Source organism: Neofelis nebulosa, chromosome 6, assembly GCF_028018385.1.
Source record: "Neofelis nebulosa isolate mNeoNeb1 chromosome 6, mNeoNeb1.pri, whole genome shotgun sequence".
NCBI lineage: Eukaryota > Metazoa > Chordata > Mammalia > Carnivora > Felidae > Neofelis > Neofelis nebulosa.
The window spans coordinates 5,225,240-5,232,147 of NC_080787.1; positions in this window are offsets into that span (position 1 = coordinate 5,225,240).

Genomic DNA, 6,908 nt, shown 5'->3' on the forward strand with positions numbered 1-6,908 from the left:
ACGTAGGTGAGGTCATATTCGAAGACATAAGAGATTAGAATTTCCCAGAACTGGAGAGAAACTTTTTATACGTAGATTCAGAAAGCTCAGTGTATCGCAAGCAAGGAAAAGTAAATAACCATAACTTCACACCTCACACTGAAATTGTGTTACCAAAGAGAAGGTCTGAAATCAGCCAGAGAAAATGGACGGATCTACTGCAAAAGAGGAACAGTTACAATGTTAACAAGAACCTTAATTTCCATAACAAACCAGGGAAAAAGGAAATCTATTTTAGAAGGATTGAAATAAAATAATTGTCAATCTAGACTTGTGTGCTCATCAAACTAACCTTCAAGAATGGGCGCTTTTTTTAAAAAAAAGTTTTTAAAGTTTATTTATTTATTTGGAGAGAGACAGAGACAGCATGAGTGTGGAAGGGGCAGAGAGAGGCGGGGAGAGAGAATCCCAAGCAGGCTCTGTGCTGCCAGCATAGAACCTGACACAGGGCTTGAACTCACCAAACCATGAGATCATGACACGAGCTGAAACCCCGAAACCGAGTTAGATGCTTAACTGCCACCCAGATGCCCCAAGAATGGAAGCTTTTTAACACCATTTACAAATAAAAACAGGGAGTTTAAAACCAAACTGTCACAGCTGACTTTGTTCCGTGTCCTTAACTATTTTTGCTGTATTCTGGACCAACATTTTGGAGTCATCTCTCAATGTAGTAATTCTTTTTTAGGCTGTAGCTAACATGCTGTTTAGCCTGACCTATCAGGAATTTTTAGCTTCAACTATTGTATCTTATTTCTTGAGTTCTAAATTTTTATATGATTCTACTCATTCTTCTGGCATACTGTCTCCTTAATTTGTTGATGTATATCCCACATCGCTGTTCTTTATCTTGTATCTTAAAATTTCAACATCTGCTGCCGTTTAGGTCTATGTCACGTTTTGTATGTGCGGATCCATAAGCATAGTGGTTTATCTTCTTGCGTCTGTGGTCATCCTTACTGTTGGGAGGGTTGTGTGATCTTACTATGATGAGTCCTGCAGGCCCAACTTGGGGAAATTTTCTCTCACAGAGACATGTTACCAAAACATTGGAACTTACGTGAAGTTAGAGAGAATGATATAATGAATGTCCATATGCATCTCAACCTGGTTCAACAATGATTAACATACACCATTCTTATTTTATCATCCTTTGTTTTCTGAAGCATTTTAAGCTACTTTCAAGCATCATGCATTTGATCTTTAAATATTTCTGTATATAGTCATTTAAAAAACAATAGAGAATAGAGAATAGATAATAGATAGTCATTTAAAAAACAAAATTCCAACAAAATTCACATCTAAACAATTTAACAAGATTCTTCATACTATCTAATACCCAGTCCATGGTGAATTTTCTCGGTTTTGTGAACATGCCTTTTTTGTTGTTGTTGATTTGTTTCATTCGTAATCTGAAGAAGGTCCACATATTGCTTTTGGTTGAGAAAATCTCTTAAAATTCTCAAGATTAACGGGGTCTCTTTTATTTTTTTTTTTTATGCTGTTCACTTGTTTATGCAACTGGGTAATCTGTCCCATGGAATTTCTTATGTTCTAAGTATGGTTGATTTCACCGTTGCAGTACCACCTAATGTGTTTTTCTTATTCTCCATATCTCTTGTAAACTGGTAGTTAGACAGTGAAGTTTTGGTAGACTCATATTCGGTTGTTTTAGGCTAGAATACATTATGGGTTTTACGGTGGATTTCCTATAGTATCACATCAGGACGCATATAACCTAGGTTTTCCCACTTCTAATTACGCTAAGGCTGTTTGGTGGGTTCAGATCCACACCTTTGTTTTCCACCTAATGGCTTATTCAACCACTGATTATTACTACCTAGATTCATTATGCATTAAGGGTTATAAAATGGTGATTTTTAAAAAGCATTTCTTTTGCACTTTTTATCTGTAAATATTCTACAAAGAGTCACCTTTCTTAATCACTTATTGGTTATCTTTACAAAGGCAAGGTAAATGGTAGGTTAATTATTAAAACAACCTCAAAATGATATACTTCAGAGAAAAAGAAAAATACTAGAATGATAGTCTGAAATGCAACAATAAATAGAGAACAAACAAAATGTGAGCACGTAGGAAAATTTGAACAATAATTATCTGAATAAAATAATAGTAGTATCTAATTTGTAACCATAAAAAATGGCGAGCAGGGGCATAACCAGAGACGGAGGAGGAGGGCACTCCAAATATCCGCGTCTCCACTAAAGCGACGATTAGGTGGCAAAAAACCAGAAACAACTTTTGCAGAACTCTGGAATCTAATAAAAATAGCAACCAGAGAATGCTGCCTGGAGACAGAAGCTGCTTATGTTAGGCTACAAAACAAGTTTCAGCAAATTTAAAGTGATTCCAATCATACAAAGTGTATTTTCCAACCACTATCGAATGAAACCAGAAATCAAATAACAAAGCAAAAACTGGAAAATACGCCAATATGTGAAGTTAAAAACATACTTGTAAACAGCTACTGGGTCAAAGAGGTGGTCATCAGGGAGATGGACAAAATACTTGGCTGGAAGAAAATAAAGACAAAACACCAAGTTTTATGGTTTTATGGGACACATTTATAGCTGTAAATGCCTGCATTAAGAGAGAAGAAAGATCTCAATAAGTAACATAATTTTCTACCCTAAGGAGCCAGAGAAAGAAAAGCAACTTAACTCAGTGGAAATGGAGGGAAGGAAATGATAAAGATTCGAGCAGAGATAAATGAAATGGAGAGCACAAAAACGATAGAATCAATGAAACCAAAAATTGCTTTTTGAAAAGATAACAGAATTGGCAAATCTTTAGCTAGTGAATAAAAAAGAAAGACAAAAGACTCAAATGACTCAAGCCGAAAGTAAGGTGAGGATATTAATGCTGATCTTACAGAAATAAAAGGATTATAAGAGGGTACTATGAGCAATTATGCACCAACACATCAGAAAACCTAAATAAAATGGACAATTCTGAGAAACACACAATCCCCCAAGACTGGATTGTGAAGAAATAGAAAATCTGAGTCGATCCAGAAGTTAGAACTCTGGACAATGCTAGTGAGAATGTAAAATGGTGTGGCAGCTGTGGAAAATGGTGATTCCTCAGTAAGTTAATAAACAAGAAGTGACCGTAGGACCTAGCAATCCCATTCCTGGGTGATACCTAAAAGGTTGAAAACAAGTGTTCAAACAAAAACTTGTCCACAAATCTACATGGTAGCACTATTCACAATAGCAAAAAAAGTGAAAATAACTCAAGTGTCCATAGACTGATAAATGAGTGAACGAAGGTGGTAAATCCATAGGATGGAGTATTATTCAGTCATCAAAAAGGAAGACTACAACATGGACAGACCTTGAAAACATTATGCTGAGTGAAAGTAGCCAGACACAAAAGGCCACATTCTGTGTGATTCCATTTATAGGAGATATCCAGAATAAGTGAATCCATAGAAAAAACAAAAGGCAGATTAGTGATTTCCAGATGCTGGGGGTGAGTGCAGGTTTGAGGAATGACTACAAGTCATTAATGGGTACAAGGTTTCCTTTGGGGTGATTGGGGTGATGAAAATGTTCGGATAGTAGTAATGGCTGCACAACGTTGTGAAGGGACTAAATACCATTGGATTGTACACTTTAATTAAAACAGTGAATTTTATGTTAGGTGAGCTTTACCACAATTTTTTAAAAAGTGGAAGAAGAGGGACTAAAGTGTTTTGAAAGACTTTATGTTTTTTAAAAAAATCAAGAGGGGTGCCTTGACTTCAGTTCAGGTCATGATCTCACAGTTCATGGGTTCAGGCCCCGCATCGGGCTCTGTGCTCATAGTACGGAGCCTGCTTGGGGGTCTGTCTTCTCTCTCTGTCCCTTCCCTGCTTGCCCTCTATCTCCCTCTCAAATAATTTTGTTTTAAAAAAGATCAAGATCTTTTTCTTTATATTTTGTTAAGATAATTTTATATGTTACTTCAAATATTCACTAAAACAATGGAAATGGAATGATTACATTCCAAACAAATGGAGAAAAAAAGTTGTAAAAAATTAATAAGCCGGGGCGCCTGGGTGGCTCGGTCGGTTGGGCGTCCGACTTCGGCTCAGGTCATGATCTCACAGTCCGTGAGTTCGAGCCCCGCGTCGGGCTCTGTGCTGACAGCTCAGAGCCTGGAGCCTGCTTCACATTCTGTGTCTCCCTCTCTCTCTGACTCTCCCCCATTCATGCTCTGTCTCTCTCTGTCTCAAAAATAAATAAACGTTAAAAAAATTAATAAGCCACCAAATAAATGAAAGAAAGGGAAAAAAACTCATACAATATCTGTTTAAGCAAAATAATGACAGGAGAAAAAGGTTTTAAAAGTGCAAATAAATCAGTAGTCATTTTAAGCAGAAGTTACCTCCAGCTGCTAGTTAAGTGACAGTTAAATTGTATATAACAAGACTTATACTATTTATGGGAGTTTTGACTAAAGCTGACCAGCTTCTTTCACTCACTAATATGCATTTAAAGTTGCTCCTTGTGTTTTCACGGCTTAATGGCTCATTTTGGGGGACATTGAATAGTATTCCATTGTCTGGATGAACCAGTTCACTTATCCGTTCGCGTACTGCGGGATGGTTGCTTCCAAGTTTGGCAATTACAAAGAAAGCTGCTGAAACATCCACGTGAAAGATTTTGTGGGAGCTCAAGTTTGTCACTCATATGGGTAAATACCAAGGAGTGCAACTGCTTCCTCATAGGATAAACCTGTGCTGAGTGTTGTAAGAAATTAACAAGCTGTCTCCCAGAGCGGCTGCACCATTTTGTATCCCCACCAGCAACGAATCAGAGTTCCTGTTGCCCCACATGCACACCGGCATCTGGCGTTGTCAATGTTCTGGACTTTGGCCATTCTAATAGCTCTGTAGTGGCACCTCATTGTTTAAATGTGCAATTCCCGGGGCGCCTGGGTGGCGCAGGCGGTTGAGCGTCCGACTTCAGCTCAGGTCACGATCTCGCGGTCCGTGAGTTCGAGCCCCGCGTCGGGCTCTGGGCTGATGGCTCGGAGCCTGGAGCCTGTTTCCGATTCTGTGTCTCCCTCTCTCTGCCCCTCCCCCGTTCATGCTCTGTCTCTCTCTGTCCCAAAAATAAATAAAAAACGTTGAAAAAAAAATTTTTAAATGTGCAATTCCCTAATGACATATGATGTTGAGCATCTCTTTTTTTAAGTTTATTTATTTATCTTGAAAGAAAGAGAGGGCGAGCATGCACAGGGGAGGGGCAGAGAGGGAGAAAGAGAATCCCTAGCAGGCTCTGGACAAACCCTGAGATCATGACCTGACTGAGATCAAGAGTTGGTCATTCAACCTACTGAGCCACCAAGGTGCCCTGATGCTGAGCATCTTTTAATGCTTTCCTTGCCATCTGTACATCTTTGGTCAAGTGTCCAGATCTTTTCCCTATTTTTGTAAACAGGTTGTCCGTTTTCTTGTTTGTGAGTTTTAAGAGTTCTTTGTATATTTTGTGTACCAGTCCTTTATCAGATACGTGTTTTTCAAATATTTTTTTGTGGCTTGTCTGTGGCTTGTCTTCTCATTTTCCTGATACTGCCTTTAGCAGAGCATATGTTTTTAAATTTTAATAAAGTACCACTTATTGGTTATTTCGTCCAACAATCATGCTTTTGGTGTTGTATCCAAGAACTCATTGCCAGAGTTGACACCACCTAGATTTTCTCCTGTGTTATCTGCTAGAAGTTTTATCATGATAAAGTAGCTTCCTTGTGGACCAACTTGTTAGGAGAACAAAGAGCTCCTTCTTGCAAAGGAAGCTCTTCTACCTTGCATTTTGGTGCTTGGCGGTGCTTTTATTAAAAATCCAGGGGCGCCTGGGTGGCGCAGTCGGTTAGGCGTCCGACTTCAGCCAGGTCACGATCTCGCGGTCCGTGAGTTCGAGCCCCGCGTCAGGCTCTGGGCTGATGGCTCGGAGCCTGGAGCCTGTTTCTGATTCTGTGTCTCCCTCTCTCTCTGCCCCTCCCCCGTTCATGCTCTGTCTCTCTCTGTCCCAAAAATAAATAAAAAATGTTGAAAAAAAAATTTTTTAAAAATCCAGATTTTTGGGGCGCCTGGGTGGCTCAGTCGGTTAAGCGTCCGACTTCAGCTCAGGTCACGATCTCACGGTCCGTGAGTTTGAGCCCCGCGTCGGGCTCTGGGCTGATGGCTCAGAGCCTGGAGCCTGCTTCCAATTCTGTGTCTCCCTCTTTCTCTGCCCCTCCCCCGTTCATGCTCTGTCTCTGTCTCAAAAATAAATAAACGTTAAAAAAAATTTTTTTTAATCCAGATTTTTAAATTCATTCATTCATTCACTCATGCATTCATTCAAGAATAGCTATTGTGTACTACATTTCAGAATGGCTACTTTCCCCCTCTCCTAGCCACAGGCAAGAGGGTATTTTTTCTTGGTCTTCAAAGTGAGAGCCTGGTGGGGCTCCTGGAGGTAAAACTCAGGAAAGCAGAGGGCTCTCCCAGGACAGAGCCTCCTTGCAGTATTCAACCCTCAAGCTACTCTACACTGAGCCTCCAGCAATTCATTAATTATGGTTTAATTTTCCTGCCCTGGTATTGATTTCTGCTGCCACCTCCTGGCTTCTGCTCTGGAAAATTGTGATCATTTACCTGTCTCTCCAGTTTGGGGGCAGCAGTTAGTTCTGTGACCTCAGTTCTCTGATGGGTCTAAGAAGGGTTGTTTCAGCTCTTTCCTTGTCGTGAGGATGGGAGTGACGCCTTCCAAGCTCTCTACATGTTGATCGGAAACCAAAAGTCCTATCTCCATCTATATTTACATAATTAATACATGTTTGAGACTAAAGTAAAAAGTAAAACCTTACAAAAATGA